The sequence below is a fragment of the Schistocerca americana genome, chromosome 8, assembly GCF_021461395.2.
Source record: "Schistocerca americana isolate TAMUIC-IGC-003095 chromosome 8, iqSchAmer2.1, whole genome shotgun sequence".
Taxonomy (NCBI): Eukaryota; Metazoa; Arthropoda; class Insecta; order Orthoptera; family Acrididae; genus Schistocerca; species Schistocerca americana.
The window spans coordinates 222136450-222156267 of NC_060126.1; positions in this window are offsets into that span (position 1 = coordinate 222136450).

Genomic DNA, 19818 nt, shown 5'->3' on the forward strand with positions numbered 1-19818 from the left:
AGCCAAATATATTTAACGAATATGGAGATCTTCGACTACGCATTTGTATCCAGGGCTATTTTTTGTTTTGTCGACCAATCATGTATACTGTTTATCAACATCTGTCTGAAGCAGTTTAAGTTGAAGGAGAATGAAACTTATAAATTTTTTGATCACGGGTGAGTCTGAATACAGAGAACTACCCATTCTCCTAGGAAGTTAGCTATTTAGTTAAGTGTTTCGTGGATCATTCATACGTTTAATCGTAATGATGTGGTACGTGTCATTTTACATTCACATTACACATTCAGTTGCAAATATGGCTAGAAGATGATCATTAACAATTTACATACACTAACATAAAAAATTGCAACAGCAAAAAATAATTGTTGTTGTTGTTGTGGACTTCAGTCCTGAGACTGGTTTGATGCAGCTCTCCATGCTACTCTATCCTGTGCAAGCTTCTTCATCTCCCAGTACCTACTGCAACCTACATCCTTCTGAATCTGCTTAGTGTATTCATCTCTTAGTCTCCCTCTACGATTTTTACCCTCCACGCTGCCCTCCAATGCTAAATTTGTGATCCTTTGATGCCTCAAAACATGTCCTACCAACCGATCCCTTCTTCTAGTCAAGTTGTGCCACAAACTTCTTTTCTCCCCAATCCTATTCAATAGCTCCTCATTAGGTACGTGATCTACCCACCTTATCTTCAGCATTCTTCTGTAGCACCACATTTCGAAAGCTTCTATTCTCTTCTTGTCCAAACTAGTTATCGTCCATGTTTCACTTCCATACATGGCTACACTCCATACAAATACTTTCAGAAACGACTTCCTGATACTTAAATCTATACTCGATGTTAACAAATTTCTCTTCTTGAGAAACGCTTTCCTTGCCATTGCCAGTCTACATTTTATATCCTCTCTACTTCGACCATCATCGGTTATTTTACTCCCTAAATAGCAAAACTCCTTTACTACTTTGTCTCATTTCCTAATGTAATTTCCTCAGCATCACCCGACTTAATTTGACTACATTCCATTATCCTCGTTTTGCTTTTGTTGATGTTCATCTTATATCCTCCTTTCAAGACACTGTCCATTCCGTGCAACTGCTCTTCCAAGTCCTTTGCTGTCTCTGACAGAATTACAATGTCATCGGCGAACCTCAAAGTTTTTACTTCTTCTCCATGAATTTGAATTCCTACTCCGAATTTCTCTTTTGTTTCCTTTACTGCTTGCTCAATATACAGATTGAATAACATCGGGGAGAGGCTACAACCCTGTCTCACTCCTTTCGCAAGCACTGCTTCCCTTTCATGTCCCTCGACTCTTATAACTGCCATCTGGTTTCAGTACAAATTGTAAATAGCCTTTCGCTCCCTGTATTTTACCCCTGCCACCTTCAGAATTTGAAAGAGAGTATTCCAGTCAACATTGTCAAAAGCTTTCTCTAAGTCTACAAATGCTAGAAATGTAGGTTTGCCTCTTCTTAATCTTTCTTCTAAGATAAGTCGTAAGGTCAGTATTGCCTCACGTGTTCCAACATTTCTACGGAATCCAAACTGATCTTCCCCAAGGTAGGCTTCTACCAGTTTTTCCATTCGTCTGTAAAGAATTCGCGTTAGTATTTTGCAGCTGTGACTTATTAAACTGATAGTTCGGTAATTTTCACATCTGTCAACACCTGCTTTCTTTGGGATTGGAATTATTATATTCTTCTTGAAGTCTGAGGGTATTTCGCCTGTCTCATACATCGTGCTCACCAGGTGGTAGAGTTTTGTCATGACTGGCTCTCCCGAGGCCATCAGTAGTTCTAATGGAATGTTGTCTACTCCCGGGGCCTTGTTTCGACTCAGGTCTTTCAGTGCTCTGTCAAACTCTTCACGCAGTATCTTATCTCCCATTTCGTCTTCATCTACATCCTCTTCCATTTCCATAATATTGTCCTCAAGTACATCGCCCTTGTACAAACCCTCTATATACTGCTTCCACCTTTCTGCTTTCCTTTCTTTGCTTAGAACTGGGTTGCCATCTGAGCTCTTGATATTCATACAAGTGGTTCTCTTCTCTCCAAAGGTCTCTTTAATTTTCCTGTAGGCAGTATCTATCTTACCCCTAGTGAGATAAGCCTCTGGAGTGAAATGAAATTTTGGGAATACGCTTGTCTAGGTAACATATTTAAGCGGTTGACATTGCAAGATTGCAAGTTAATTAAGTTCGAGATAAGTCATTGCAGATGTGGAATGATGATACATTAACATCCAGTGTGACTGCCAAATTGTTGGATGCAAGCATGCGGCCGTGCATGCATTGTGTGCATTGTGTTTTACAGGCGCCATATGTCAGTTTGTGTGATGGAGTTCCATGCCTGATGCACTTGGTCGGTCAATATAGGGCCAGTTAATGCTGTTTGTGGATGAGGCTGGAGTTGTCCTCCGATGACGTCCCACATGCACTCGGTTGGAGACAGATCTGGTGATCAAGAAGGCCAATGCGACATGTCTCGCACTCCGTAGAGCATGGTGAGCTACATAAGCGGTATCTGGATTAGCGTTATCCTTCTGGAAAACACCACTTTGTATGCTGTTCATCAATGGCAGCACGACAGGTCGAATCACCAGACTGACGAACAAGTTTACAGTCAGGGTGCGTAGGATAACTCCTGCTGTCACACGAAATCGCACCCCAGACCATATCTCTAGGTGTAGATCCAGTGTATCTAGCAGGTAGACAGACTGATTTGCAGGCCCTCACCTTGCCTACTCCTAACGAACACACGGCCATCACTCGCACCGTTCCAGAACCATAAAACACAACACCCTATACATTTGAAACTACGTGAAGATGCGGATGGTAGCGGTCGTTGTCGGTGGAATGCACGCTACAGGGTGTCTGCCTCGGAGTTGTCCTTGAAGTAACTGATTTGCAAGTGTCAGTTACGTCACTCGGGTGCCAACTGCTGCTTACGTTGCTACTGGACATGCACTACGGCGCACCAGAGCCATACACCGAGCACTATGGTCTTCGCCCTTGGTAGTGCCATGCAAAGAGGTTAGAATAAGGGGAGACGCTCTTACGCCATGAAAGTGAAGCCACCGCCGCCATATTGGTGTGTCCATAACATATGATGTCGAATGAGTTTCGTATTCCACTACAGTGATATTTTATGCTTTATCAAAATACATACTCAGCACTGACGGTCTGTTAGAGGCACCAAAGCTATGACGACGAGTATCACACAGCATTTAAAAGAGAAACTCACTTCCTCGGGTCGGAAGGATCGAGCCCCTAGCTTCAATCGATGGCTGTACTCGGCATAGGTAATGCCATCGTTCCTTATTCTAACCTCTTTGGTGACATGTGACCCTCTGGATCCCGGTCTCCTTAAGACTGTACATTCTCGTGACCACCGCTGCGGCGCGATCATATGCAGTGACGACATTGCTGCCATGTCTCCTAACCCTACTATACGACATCGTTCAAGCTCAGTGACTTGTTGATAATGGCGTCGTTGTCGCCTTGAAGGCACACTTGACCAACATTAACCCACCATGTACAATCTCAAAGGTAATTAACTCAAATACACTCCTGGAAATGGAAAAAAGAACACATTGACACCGGTGTGTCAGACCCACCATACTTGCTCCGGACACTGCGAGAGGGCTGTACAAGCAATGATCACACGCACGGCACAGCGGACACACCAGGAACCGCGGTGTTGGCCGTCGAATGGCGCTAGCTGCGCAGCATTTGTGCACCGCCGCCGTCAGTGTCAGCCAGTTTGCCGTGGCATACGGAGCTCCATCGCAGTGTTTAACACTGGTAGCATGCCGCGACAGCGTGGACGTGAACCGTATGTGCAGTTGACGGACTTTGAGCGAGGGCGTAGAGTGGGCATGCGGGAGGCCGGGTGGACGTACCGCCGAATTGCTCAACACGTGGGGCGTGAGGTCTCCACAGTACATCGATGTTGTCGCCAGTGGTCGGCGGAAGGTGCACGTGCCCGTCGACCTGGGACCGGACCGCAGCGACGCACGGATGCACGCCAAGACCGTAGGATCCTACGCAGTGCCGTAGGGGACCGCACCGCCACTTCCCAGCAAATTAGGGACACTGTTGCTCCTGGGGTATCGGCGAGGACCATTCGCAACCGTCTCCATGAAGCTGGGCTACGGTCCCGCACACCGTTAGGCCGTCTTCCGCTCACGCTCCAACATCGTGCGGCCCGCCTCCAGTGGTGTCGCGACAGGCGTGAATGGAGGGACGAATGGAGACGTGTCGTCTTCAGCGATGAGAGTCGCTTCTGCCTTGGTGCCAATGATGGTCGTATGCGTGTTTGGCGCCGTGCAGGTGAGCGCCACAATCAGGACTGCATACGACCGAGGCACACAGGGCCAACACCCGGCATCATGGTGTGGGGAGCGATCTCCTACACTGGCCGTACACCACTGGTGATCGTCGAGGGGACACTGAATAGTGCACGGTACATCCAAACCGTCATCGAACCCATCGTTCTACCATTCCTAGACCGGCAAGGGAACTTGCTGTTCCAACAGGACAATGCACGTCCGCATGTATCCCGTGCCACCCAACGTGCTCTAGAAGGTGTAAGTCAACTACCCTGGCCAGCAAGATCTCCGGATCTGTCCCCCATTGAGCATGTTTGGGACTGGATGAAGCGTCGTCTCACGCGGTCTGCACGTCCAGCACGAACGCTGGTCCAACTGAGGCGCCAGGTGGAAATGGCATGGCAAGCCGTTCCACAGGACAACATCCAGCATCTCTACGATCGTCTCCATGGGAGAATAGCAGCCTGCATTGCTACGAAAGGTGGATATACACTGTACTAGTGCCGACATTGTGCATGCTCTGTTACCTGTGTCTATGTGCCTGTGGTTCTGTTAGTGTGATCATGTGATGTATCTGACCCCAGGAATGTGTCAATAAAGTTTCCCCTTCCTGGGACAATGAATTCACGGTGTTCTTATTTCAATTTCCAGGAGTGTAGTTCAAATGGCTCTAAGCACTGTGGGACTTAACATCTGAGGTCATCAGTCCCCTAGAACTTAGAACTACTTAAACCTAACTAACCTAAGGACATCACACACATCCATGCCCGAGGCAGGATTCGAACCTGCGACCGTAGCAGCCGCGCGGTTCCGGACTGCGCGCCTAGAACCGCTAAACCACAGCGGTCGGCTGTGGTGTATCACCTAGATCAGGGAACGCACTGAATGTGGAGTAGGAATCAAAATGTTTAGCTCCTTAAAGAAAGGTCTTAAAGATGATTGTGGGAGAGTATTTCGCAATGAGCTTACCGTACGTTTTTCACCAACGAAAACTTTCTTTTTTTAAAGATGAGTTACCCCACAACATTATTTCACACGACACTATAGAATTACAATAAACAAAATACGTCAACATACTGCTCTGCCTCTTCCCACTATTGGCACTGATTCTAAATGTGAGTATGGCCGAATTAAGTTTTTTACGAGTTGTCTCGTCTTAACACAGGATAGAAGGGAAGCAGGGGTTACAGGTCAGTCCAGAATTTCCGAGTGGTACTACATCTACATGGCTACTCTCCAAATAGCACTTAAATGCTTGGCAGAAGATTCATCGAACCACCTTCACACTAATTCTCTATTATTCCACTCTGGAACAGGACGCAGAAAAAAGAACACCTACATATTTCAGTGCGAGCTTTGGTTTCCCTTATTTTATTACTATTATCGTTTCTTCCTATGTAGATCTGCGTCATCTAGGTGTTTTCGCATTCGGAGGAGAAAGTTGGTGTTTGAAATTTCCTGATAAGATCTCTCCGCACCGAGAAACGCCTTTGTTTTAATGAATCTACCCCGAACCCTTTATCATGTCCGCGACACTCTCTCACTTATTTCTCGATAATACCAAACGTGCTGACCTTCGTTGAACTTTCCCGATGTATTCCGTTAATCGTAACTTGTAAGGATCCCAAGCCACGCATAAATACTCCAAAAGAGGACTTAAAAACGTAATGTTGGAAGTCTCTTTAGTAAATTTGTTGCATCTTCTGAGTGTTCTGCCAATGAAACGCAGTCCTTAGATTTCCTTCCTCACAACATTTTCTATGTGTTCTTTCCAATTTAAGTTGCCCGTAAATGTAATTCCTAGGCATTTACTTGATTTCTCGGCCTTTAGATTTGAGCGATTTATCGCGGATTCCTTTTAGCAGCACTCATGTGGATGATTTCAAACATTTCATTATTTAGGGTCAATTGCCGATTTTCGCACCATACACATGTCTTACCTAAACCATTTTGCATTATGTTTTGGCCTTCTGATGACTTTATTAGACGATAAACGACAGAATCATCTGCAAACAATCAAAGATGACTGCTCAGATAACCTATAAATCGTTTATACAGATAAAAAACAGCATATGGTCTGTAACACTACTTTGGGGGACGCCCGAAATCACTTCTCTTTTACTCAATGGCTTCCCGTGAGTTATTACGAACTGTGACCTCTCTGACAGTCACATAACTGGGACGATTTCCATAAGCAAGCAATTTGAGTTTCGATGTCAAAAGCCTTCTGGAAATCTAGAAATACGGAATCAATGTGAAATCCCTTGCCAATAGCACTGAACACTTCATGTGAGTAAAGAGCTAGTTCTCGTTCACAAGAACCATGTTTATTAAAACCGTGTTGACTGTGTCAATAGACCGTTCTCTTTGAGGTAATTCACAATGTTCGAACGCAATATACGTTCCAAAATCCTGATGCGTATCAACGTTAATGATATGATCGATTAATTTAGTGGATTACTCCTATTGCCTTTCCTGAATATTGGTGTGACCTGAGCAACTTCCCAGCCTTTGGGTACGCATCTGTAGTCGAGCGAGAGGTTGTATGTGATTGGACAGTGTGGAGTTATTACATCAGAATACTCTGAAAAGAATCCAGTTAATATACAATCTGGACCGAAAGACTTAGCGTTTATTAAGTGATTTAAGTTACTCACGCATTTCACTACCTATTCCTCCAGTTACCGCGATTGCGTTTATATCTCACGCGACATTGTCAGTGGGTTGCAGGCTGCTGATATCTGGCCTATTGCATTCTCTAACCATGACGCCTATATCTATGCCGTCAATCTCTACCACCGAAAGATAGAACGGGAAACGGATCACGATCTATCTTATTTCAACTGATTGCCTGCATCTCATAAAAACTACCTGGACATCCCGTCGTCGACGCTGCGATACATATCAGACTGCCTTGTTATGGCAAAGCCTGTCCTGCTCAAGGCCTTGACTGGTTATGGAATGGAGCTCACGGCTTGTCAGCGACAAACTCTGGACTTCTTCCTAACCATTTTCCGAGAATGTCTATGATGCCTTATTCGTCAGAGTATCAGGCGATAGTGAATCGTGCCAAGACACAACTCACCGCCTCTCTCGATGCCACCTAGAAGGAGCTATAGTCACGACGCGCACATAAGACAGGTTAGCGCAGGAGCGCCTGTCTACGTACCACAAGACAGCAGAACGGAGCCACCGCCAGAAGACTTTGATTAATGTTCACGATTACCTAGCAGAGGTGATCCGCAGTATGGGATATACTGATACTAACGTCGACGTCGTAATGCATCTCCTTCGTGGAACTTTGTTCCGCGTACTCTACAATGGCCATCTCATTCCTTCCACCTCGCTCCGTCATTGGGTGTGTCAAAACAGCCCATTCCTTGCACTGTTGTATGCTTTTGCCATGGAACCGTTATCTGCGGCCTCCGTCAACGTCTATCTAGTCCGTCCTTTGGAAAGAAATTTTTCCGATGAACGTGAATAATTAAAGGCAGGTACAAGCCTCGTAAATTGGAACAGCTGTGTTGTATGAAGGTATTCAGCTTTATCGTATTAACGAGATTTGTGTAAACAGTCGCGAGTTTTTCTTTTATTGGTATCGTCGTATACATTTCTTTTTACGTTAAGAGACATAATGATGGCATTTTTTGGCAGCGTAAAGTTTTTCAAATGCTGTATCAGTATATACTTTTTGAAATGCGTATAATTCCTTAATTTTATTCTGACAGAATCTGTTAACAAAGTAATTCGGACTTAGAGAGGCACTCCTCACCAGGCCTATAAGCATCGGCAATTTATGTAGCTGAATTTGGGATTTCAGGATGTGTGCTGCAACATTCATCATATTAAGTCTTTTTTCTTCCAACTTCTGCCCAAGAGGGCGTCACTACCGTTAACCTTCGATCTAATTTCATTCTTTTTTCAGAAAGATGCTCTGGCGATAAATTCATGTCTGTTTGTGATTTTATCGAAAATGTCTGTTAATGATATGGAAAATAAAATTTTTGATGCCCATAGGAAATTTCGTCAAGGAAAAACACTATGTATTACAGAAATGTAGACTACGTACTCATCTTTGCGGGTAATGATAAAGAAGCAGAACACTTAGCCCATAATTAAATTCCATGCATGAATATATTAATTTTACGACTGATTTTGAAAAGGGAGGGACCCTTAGTTTTCTTAGGTGTACAGATAACCAGGGAAAATTGAAAGCTCAATCTAGGTATATTTCGGAAACCAACAACATCAGATCTTATCATCCCGATAGATTCTTGCCATCCTGAAAACCAAAAAGAAAATCGTTTTTTGTGTCTATGTAGCACAAGTTAGCAAAGTTTGATTTGGACAAGGATTCGATAAATAAGGAAATCGGGACAATTGTACAGATAAGGCTCTCAAACGAGTACGATGAAGCTAATATTAAGAGGCTAGGTGCAAAAGTTTTTGCTAAGGCTGCCGCAAGCAAATTTGAACGTGGAGAAGAAGTAAAACACATCACGTTAAAGCTTTTTGGAGCCTTTTCACAAAAGACGGCAAACTTGTAGAAAACGTTTAACGTTCAGATAACAGTTTGCGGAACCTGTCGAGGCACAGTCTGGAACCCGTGCAAAACATTTTGTACGACGCAAGTACATAAAGTAAAGTGAAGATCACGTTCTTAAGTGAGACAAAAAGGGCGAGAATTCAAAACGAGGTTTAAAGAACGTGGGCATACGAGCAACATCAACGCATTAGGTTTTCATTTAAAAGATCAAAACCATGCGCTGCAGAATTAGAAAGCGGCGTGACATTTCTGCACATAGAGAGGAAGGGAAACAATTTGGGCATCTTGGAAAAATTGGAAACGCATGCATTCAGTCAAGTGCCTACAGAACTACTAATCAACGATCAAATCAGTAGTGGTTGGAAGTAGTTTTTTAGAATGGTTCTAATGGCTCTGAGCACTGTGGGACTTAACATCTGTGGTCATCAGTCCCCTAGAACTTAGAACTACTTAAACCTAACTAACCTAAGGACATCACACACATCCATGTCCGAGGCAGGATTCGAACCTGCGACCGTAGCGGTCACGCGGTTACAGACTGAAGCGCCTAGACCCGCACGGCCACACCGGCAGGCAGTTCTTTAGAATCTTGAACTTTTGTAGTCCTGTCTTCCTCAGCTGCCTGTAATATTACGGTATCCTCATAATTTTTCCTTAATGAGCCTCTTGACTGCAACTGAATGAAACACAATTTTCGTGCCATACGCGTTTTGCCTTTATTTTCTGCAAGGCATCTTCAGTGGCAGGTTACGTGGACGATTTTCTGCATGTTACGCTCCTGCTGCGTTTTTGGTGTTGTACCTCTTGTTATAAATGCCAGCAATGCATTGCATCAAAACAAGTTTTCGGTTCCTAGTGCTGCGAAGTGTGGGGAAAAACAGCAAACTTGCATTTATAAGAAGACGAACAACGCCTAAAATGCAGCAGGAGCGTAACATGCAGAAAATCGTCCACGCAACCTGCCACTGAAGATGCCTTGCAGAAAATAAAGGCGAAACGCGTATGACACGAAAATTGTGCTTCATTCAGTTGTAGTCAGATAGTACATAAAGTAAATAATGTCAGCATACCGTAATAGTTCTTTACTCTTATTGCCGATTTGTTGTGAGAGGCACGTAGACTCTATGATAACTTTCGTAATCAGTTTTTTGAAGTTGGGTATATAGACAATCACCTTTTCCTTTACAATTTTTTGTACCCTACAATGGTTAGTGAATACCACTTTCATTAGGTTCATCAGTGGTTCAGGAGGAAAATGTCCTCGGTTTCCACGTTTGACGTAGTCAGGAAATGCATTGTCAAATCAAAACAAGTCCCTCTGTAATTATTATACGTTATCTTTAAAAAAAAAAAAATTACATACGTTATTCTTTTAACATAAAAAAATATTTTAATATGTTCATGTGCTTACGTGCAGGCACACTATATTTTGTTGTTGTTGTTGTTTACTGTTTTAACGGGCAGTAAATATTTTGGCATATGGATAGCTGCAATAATAAACCACAGAATGGAATAAATGTCTAACGATTTGATGTTTGACGAATCGTCGAGAAGTATAATTGCACATCTGAATAAATCCTTTTGTAATCTTCGACAATCATGTCTTTCCAAGACAAAATAGTTTTACTACAATTTTGTAATGTACTTTTTTGTACTTTGTACTACTGCGATGTGTGTTTTAATGTGCCCATGTGGAGGCCCACAACATGTACTTTTAGTATTTAATGGTTACTGTTTTAATTTTTAGTAAACATATCGGCATTAGCACAGCCCCAATTTCGTAAGTTGGTGCCCTCTTGCACCGTGTAGTTTACCTAGAAAGTGCGAGCGCATTGAAGTAGCGAATTTTCGTAATCCTTCTCACTACCAACATTCCCATTTCCCGAGTTTAAATTATATGCCACACCTTTTGTTTCGTGAATGTGTGACTAAGGAACAAGCTATAAGTTATTTTTGCTGTGTAATGATATTGCTTCTAACACTTAGTCCGATTTTGCGCTTTCTTGTTAACATTTGGTGTTTAAAAAAAGTATAACTAATTATTTGTTCTATTGTTTACACCTGGAAGCTGATGATGGGCAGAACCCGACACATGTCATTTGGAATGAATGCACACAAAAAAATACTAGTACCTGCTGGTTTGGGACTACTCTGCTTTTCTAAAACCCAGTCAAGTGGATTCGTGGACATGTAGTTCACACTTGTTTGCTGATGGCGATAAAATGTCCTTCGTTTTTGGCACATCCTTAGCGAATAATACTGTGCGGTGTGGAATCACAAATACAGAGAATTTTTCTCTAATGTTCTTTGTAATGTCTTTCTTAACCCACGATGGAGTTGGGATGTTATTTCAATGAAAAGCTGCTCCACGCATTTTCCACCCTGTACCGGCTGTTCTGTGGTCATTGCAATGTTCTCTGAAAAACAATGCTTTGATAGTCCTACCGGTTGTGGCAAATTGCCGTTCCCTGCTCCTTACGACGTTAGTTTCCTGCCACGCTCAGTGGTTTAATTAAAACAAAAAGAAATATATCTTGAAAACCTTTGTTCCTGGAGAAGCGAATGGGACATGGTGGCCAGGCCTTGGGTTGCAACCCCTACATACTTTTCCCCCACTCCTCTCTTTGAGTGCCAGCAAGGGGTTGTTAAAAAAAAGAAAAAAAAAGTGACCAAGACACCTGGTTCGTGAACGGAGATTCCGTGTTCGATTCCTACAGTGATACTGCATTTCTTTTTTTTTTTCCGCACATGTATCTTTCTCCCTTTCGGAATTGATTGGAATTAGTGGGTTCATAAGGTAAATAAATCAATGGGAAATATAACAAATAAATATCATTGGAATCACCTTTGTTGTCGAATAATTACCATTTCCATCCCAATCGCTTTGCAAACGTTACATACCCTCATAGTTCTTCGGGCAACTAGACATGTGGTACTTATCATCCAAACATTCGATCGAAATATATTGTTTGCTCCAAGAACGTATAATGAATGCAACTGCTGAACAGCTTCAGTGTCCTTTCCCGGGATTCGATGGAGAACAGGCTTGGTTAACATTTAAATATATATCTTTACCGGGAATTAATTTTGATGCGTACAATGCGTATGATAACATCACCTGAATAACTGGTGCTCAAAGCTTATCATGAATAATGCCACAGACTGTGATTGCGTCTGCACGGTTATGTAATTCCTGATTGGTTTTGAGAAGCTAATGGCAGTTTTGAAACCTACAAATAAAGTTTTTAACTTGACGATAAAAATAAACATCGCATGGCAGGCACGTAAGTGTACCGCTCGGCAGTATTACTTTTATCGTGCAAGTCGGTTAGCCTTCGTCGTCTATAAACATGGAATCCGAACTAATTAGTCCATACCAGAAATTTAATATGAGACAAAACCTGTTATCAGTAACGTAAGGTTTTAAAACGTTCACAAGATATGTTCTACACATTTCAGTTCTCAATTTCCCGGATTGGAGTAGGTAACATGAAAGTTTAATGTGTAACATAACTACTTAAACTCATGTTTGTATGCGTCTAGCTGGTATTTCAGAAATTAGTAACCCTTGTCTTGGTGCTGAAATGGGCAAATCTCAGAGCAGGACAACAGAGCAGTGTGAAAGTTAAATTCGTAAGTATAAGAAACACACGTTACCCGATGCGAAATCCAGGCTAGCCAGTACATCAAACAATTCGCCTGCGAAAGAGTAATCCGTTTTCAGTAGAATTTACATATGCTATATGACTGCAGAATAAAATTATTCAGATTAAAATAAAATGTTGGCCCTGATCATAGATAATCTTTGTCTCAATCTTGAAAACAACCACTATAGCAGTAACTGTAATTACAGAGCAAATGAAAATAAAAATTAACGCATATGACTGTGTGATAGAACTGCTTGACAGTTCACAAGATAGCATTCTAGTGAATTGTGCATGGTTAAAGTTTACTCTAAGGAGATTTATAGTGAAGCACATGGAATTGTCTTATAACTGAAGTGAGTGTCAAGGAGAGTAATTGTACACAAGAAACTTATTGAGAAAGATTTTTGCTTACTTGTCTAGTTGTGGGAAACTTATGAAAGGGTGTATTGTTGTTAAAGAAGCATAGTTATACTTGGGGTCTTTGCTCTCATTTATCAGTCGTTAAGTTTAGTTCCTCATTTTCCAGTCTTTAGCTTTATGGATGTTTTGTATACTCGCATAGCACATCGTGGGTTATGTGCTGAGAATGTTTATGAAAACTGACAAGATACCATCTTGCATTACACATCGCAATTACGGTAAATGAAATTTGATTCTTGACGGTCTCATCATTATCTTAACAGTAACAGGTTGCAAGACAGACGAGCATTCCATGAGCACAGATAGGCCAATGAAGTTAATTACCATCAACATTCATGTACATTGCATGACAAAACGATTGTCAGAGTGGTTTTGTGAAACTATCATTTATGAGGCCTAATACCAGTAAGAGATTACAATAGAATGCTATCTTGTGAACTGCCAAGCGGATTTATCATACAGTCAGATGCGTTAATTTTTATATTCATTTGCTCTGTAGTTACAACTACCGTTATAGTGGTTGTTTTCAAGATTAAGACAAAGATTAGCTATATTCAGGTCCAACATTTTATTTTAATCTGAATCATTTTATTCTGCAGTCATATAGCATATGTAAAACTCTTCCGCAGGTGAATTGTTTGATGTACTGGCTAGCCTTGATTTCGCATCGTGTAGCGTGTACTTCAGTATCAAACCATTAGCTTCTTGTCAGTGCAAACTGAAGCGGTGCGCCTGTAGCCCACTGCTGGAGCATTCTCTTTGTGAACTGCTCGTAACAGCGACGAGATTCGACAAAACGATCAAACGTTGATTTATTAATCGACTGGTATTTGTCACATCTTGTCCCTCCTTTAACGACGTCTCTTTCCCACAGTGTAAAATCCTTCTTTTTTTTCAAGGGCGTTATTGCTTGTTTCTTTTTCAATGTTTGTTGTCAAATTTGAATGTTCCTTGGCTCCGTTACCACTTCTACATTAACTGCAAAGGACATTGTTCCGTAGTTCGTGCCGCGCGGGATTAGCCAAGCGGTCTCAGGCGCTGCAGTCATGGACTGTGCGGCTGGTCCCGGTGGAGGTTCGAGTCCTCCCGCGGGCATGGATATGTGTGTTTGTCCTTAGGATAATTCAGGTTAAGCAAAGTGTAAGCTTGGGGACTGGTGACCTTAGCAGTTAAGTCCCACAAGATTTCACACGCATTTGAACATTGTTTTTTTCCCGTAGTTCAGCCGTTTCATTTGCAGCTCATAATTCTCATCCAGAACTAATGAAGCGCAGACTGACTGCGACTGAATTGTTACGAACGATTGCAGTCACACAAGATTCGACATATTAGATTTCATCACTTTCAGCTCTGTGATACGATTCTTCACAATTACTAAAAGCCATTAGTTTTGCAGCTCCAAAAATCGCTCTACGATATCAGCTCCAATCAATTTTGAACGTAGAGAAACTGCACTGCCTGCTGCAGGTAGTGCATTGATGGTGCATGTGTCTTCTAGTTCTTACACAAACCAAATCACAGCGTCGGTCACTCCCCACCAGTCTTCTTCCGTGACAGGCACACAAATACTCATTTCAGTGCTGGTCGAAGGCAGTGCCTCACCTATTATTACAACTGTGCAACTGCAAAACTGTGGTAAACGGTATGGTATTACCACACAATGCAACAGGGCGTTTACTACAAATTACTTCCTGCACAAAACGCATGACATATATTACTTGCGAAAGGTCACTGTAGTATTTCACAAATATTATTGTATTTCGTGGAATACAACAACAGTTCACTGCAAGCACACTCGAGGCTTGCTACTGACTAACGTTCTCGGGGGCAAACGTCAATCTTACTGCCTCTGCCAAGACGTGCCTTTTTGTAACCATCTTCTACTGCGACGCATTCCAACATAGTCTAGGTCACAGATGGAGTTACCAGTTAATTTTCCGTAGCGATATTTCTAGCGCGGGACAGCTGCCTAGGGCGTTAGCAATTCGCAGGGCTTTAGCATTACTGTTTACCTTCGGTAATTTAAACTTTACCTACTCTCTGCATTGTGTCTGATTTACTACCTTGGAGTGCTCTTCCTGGGTTTCAACAGCCCTAAGCTTAATAATGTACAGGTCAATACGTAGTCAATATACGAGATATGAAAAGTTGTGTTTTATCCATTTTATAGTAATTTTCAATGTGCACACCAGGCTATTTTTTGAATTTCCTGTTTAGTCCTTATTTCCTCACCATGTGTTCCACGTTTACACTTACCTTTTGTGTAACACCTCTAGAAGTGCAGTATGTTATTATTATTATTATTATTATTATTATTATTATTACTATTATTGTTTTAAATTGAGAGTGAAATGATTAGCAGAAAGCCAATCAATAGCACTTTGAAGAACACTAGTTACCGTTTCTTCTATTGTTGTACCTATGCTTAGGTTAATTATAACACTGATGTCATCACATACTGCCAGTTGATTTCTCCCCAACGAGGAGAATCTCCCTTGCTTACATTGCTTGAATTATTAAGTATAATTTTATGTGTTTTTTGGTGACATACATTATCCATTAGTTGGCAATACCGTCACTCCCATAAAACCTTAGATCATGTACGAGAATATTCCGATTCGCGCAGTGTAATACACTATATAAGTCACAGAAATTATCACTCAGTGTCATTTTGTTATTTAATGCGCGTAATACTTGGTGAGTGAACGTGTAAATGGCATTCTGTGCTTTACAGAGGCTATGGTTGTTTGGGATACTAATGTAGAATATCTCACCTTCTCAAAATTTTTTAGTAATCTTTGCATTCGTTCATTTAAATGTTGTTTGACCAATGAAGTGTGTCCATGGTGTCTTGAAATTCCATGCACGTGTCACATGAAATGAAAGATTTTTACAAGAATTCCTAATGATGAGCTGCTAATAAGATCCCCCCCCCCCCCCATGAACCATTGGCCTTGCCGTTGGTGGGGAGGCTTGCGCGCCTCAGCGATACAGATAGCCGTTCCGTAGGTGCAACCACACCAGAGGGGTATCTGTTGAGACGCCAGACAAACGTGTGGTTCCTGAAGAGGGGTAGCAGCCCTTTCAGTAGTTGCAGGGGCAACAGTCTGGATGATTGATCTGGCCTTATAACGCAAACCAAAACGGCCTTGCTGTACTGGTACTGCGAACGGCTGAAAGCAAGGGGAAAGCACAGCCGTAATTTTTCCCGAGGGCATGCAGCTTTGCTGTATCGTTAAATGATGATTGCGTCCTGTTGGGTAAAATATTCCGGAGGTAAAATAGTCCCACTATCGGATCTCCGGGCGGGAACTACTCAAGAGGACGTCGTTTCAGGCGAAAGACTACTGGCGTTCTACGGGTCGGAGCGTGGAATGTCAGATCACTTAATCGGGCGGGTAGGTTAGAAAATTTGGAAAGGAAATAGATAGATTAAAGTTAGACATAGTGGCAATTAGTGAAGTTCGGTGGCAGGGGGAACAAGATATTTGGTCAGGTGGATACAGGGTTATAAATACAAAATCAAGTAGGGGTAGTGCTGGAGTAGGTTTAATACTGAATAAAAAATAGTAGTGTTGTTAAGCTACTACAAACAGCATATTGAACGCATTATTGTGGCCAAGGTAGACACGAAGCCCACGCTTCTACAGTAGGACAAGTTTATATGCCAACTAGCTCTGCAGATGACGAAGAAATTGATGAAATGTGTGATGAGATAAAAGAAATTATTAAGATGGTGAAGGGAGACGAAAATTAAATAGTCATGGAAACATAGTTGGTGAATATGGACTGGGGGTAAGAAAGGAAAGAGGAAGCTGCCTGGTAGAATTTTGCACAGAGCATAACTCAATCATAGCTAACACTTGGTTCAAGAATCATGAAAGAAGGTTGTATACATGGGAGAAACCTGGAGCTACTAGAAGGCATCAGTTAGATTATATAATTGTAAGACAGAGATTTAGGAACCAGATTTTAAATTGTAAGACATTTACAGGGGCAGATGTGGACTCTGACCACAGTCTACTGGTTATGAACTGTAGATTAAAACTGAAGAAACTGCAAAAAGGTGGGACTTTAATGATATGGGACCTGGATAAACTTACTAAACCAGAGGTTTTACAGAGTTTCAGGAAGAGCATAACGAACAGTTGACAGGGATGGGGGAAAGAAATACAGTAGAAGAACAAAGAGTAGCTTTGAGGGATGAAGTAGTAAAGTCAGCACAGGATCAAGTCGGTAAAAAGACGAGGGCTAGTAGAAATCCTTGGGTGACAGAAAAATATTGAATTTAATTGATAAAAGGAGAAAATATAAAAATGTAGTAAATGAAGCAGGCAAAAAGTAACAAAAACGTCTCAAAAATGAGATCAACAGGAAGTGTAAAATTGCTAAGCACGGATGGCTAGAGGACAAGTGTAAGGATGTAGAGGCTTATCTCACTAGGGGTAAGATAGATACTGCTTACAGGAAAATTAAAGAGACCTATGGAGAAAAGAGAACCACTTGTATGAATATCAAGAGCTCAGATGGAAACACAGTTCTAAGCAAAGAAGGGAAAGCAGAAAGGTGGAAGGAGTATATAGAGGGTGTATACAAGTGCGGTGTGCTTGAGGACAACTTTATGGAAATGGAAGAGGATGTAGATGGAGATGAAATGGGGATGAGATACTGCGTGAAGAGTTCGACAGAGCACTGAAAGACCTGAATCGAAACAAGTCCCTGGCAGTAGACAACTTTCCACTAGAACTACTGACAGCCTTGGGAGAGCCAGTCCTGACAAAACTCTACCATCTGGTGAGCAAGATGTATGAGACAGGTGAAATACGCTCAGACTTCAAGAAGATTATAATAATTCCATTCCCAAAGAAATCAGGTGTTGACAGATGTGAAAATTACCGAACTATCAGTTTAATAAGTCACAGCTGCAAAATACTAACGCGAATTCCTTACAGACGAATGGAAAAACTGGTAGAAGCCGACCTCGGGGAAGATCAGTTTGGATTCCGTAGAAATATTGGAACACGTGAGGCAGTACTGACCCTACGACTTATCTTAGAGGATAGATTAGGGAAAGGCAAACCTACGTTTCTAGCATTTGTAGACTTAGAGAAATCTTAGGACAATTTTAATTGGAACACTCTCTTTCAAATTCTGAAGGTGGCAGGGCTAAAAAACAGGGAGCGAAAGGCTAGTTACAATTTGTACAGAAACCAGATGGCAGTTATAAGAGTCGAGGGACATGAAAGGGAAGCAGCGGTTGGGAAGGGAGTGAGACAGTGTTGCAGCCTATCCCCGATTTTATACAATCCGTATATTGAGCAAGCAGTAGAGGAAACAAAAGAAAAATTCGGAGTAGATATTAAAATCCATGGAGAAGAAATAAAAACTTTAAGGTTCGCCGATGGCATTGTAAATCTGTCAGAGATAGCAAAGGACTTGGAAGAGCAATTGAACGTAACGGGCAGTGTCTTGAAAGGAGGATATAAGATGAACATCGACAAAAGCGAAACGGGGATAATGGGATGTAGTTGAATTAAGTCGGGTGAAGCTGAGGGAACTAGATTAGGAAATGAGGCACTTAAAGTAGTAAAGGAGTTTGCTATTTGGGGAGCAAAATTACTCAAAAAATGTTCAAATGTGTGTGAAACCTTATGGGACTTAACTGCTAAGGTCATCAGTCCCTGAGCGTATACACTACTTAACCTAAATTATCCTAAGGACACACATACACCCATGCCCGAGGGAGAACTCGAACCTCCGCCGAGATAGCCGCAAAGTCCATGACTGCAGCGCCTGAGACCGCTCGGCTAATCCCGCGCGGCAGCAAAATAACTGATGATGGTCGAAGTAGAGAGGAAATAAAATATAGACTGGCAATGGCAAGGAAAGCGTTTCTGAAGAAGAGAAATCTGTTAACATCGAATATAGATTTAAGTGTCAGGAAGTCGTTTCTGAAAGCATTTGTATGGAGTGTAGCCAAGTACGGAAGTGAAACATGGACGACAAATAGTTTCGACAAGAAGAGAATAGAAGCTTTCGAAATGTGGTGCTACAGAAGAATGCTGAAGATTAGATGGGTAGATCACATGGCTAATGAGGGGGCATTGAATAGAATTGGGGAGAAGAGAAATTTGTGGCATAACTTGACTAGAAGAAGGGATAGGTTGGTAGGACAAGTTCTGAGGCATCAAGGGATCACCAATTTAGTATTGGAGGGCAGCGTGGAGGGTAACAATCGTAGAGGGAGACCAAGAGATGAATATACTGAGCATATTCGGAAGGACGTAGGTTGCAGTAGGTACTGGGAGATAAAGAAGCTTGCACAGGATAGAGTAGCTTGGAGAGCTGCATCAAACCAGTCTCAGGACTGCAGATCACAACAACAACAACAATAAGGTGATTCTTCTCGCTGCTAACTTTGGCGGTCAGATGGTACATTACGCAAAAAGTCTAACACTATGGTCGTCATTGTTTAATGCTGTGTTTCATTTCGATGATGAGTAATTTCAATCAGTGATATAATTATTTGTGCATGAACTCTTGCTGCATTATGTACAGCCTCATCTGACACAACTACTATAATCGTTAACTCTGAGAAGACTCTCGCAGCAATAGCTGACCGGAGTAGCAGTTTTGATAAAAGTCGATAGATTGTGTACGACTTCGGACTGACATTCACTTGCTTCCAGCCGTTACCAATCTTGGCTGAAAATATTTTGTGCAAGCAGTGTCTTCACTGAAAATATCACCAAATTTCAGCCAATTAATATTAAATTACAAACAACATTTCTGTGAACTTTAATCCATTGTCTTATGTCTGCTTTTATTTCAGTGCGTATAGGCAACGAACATAACATCGTCAGCTAACTAAA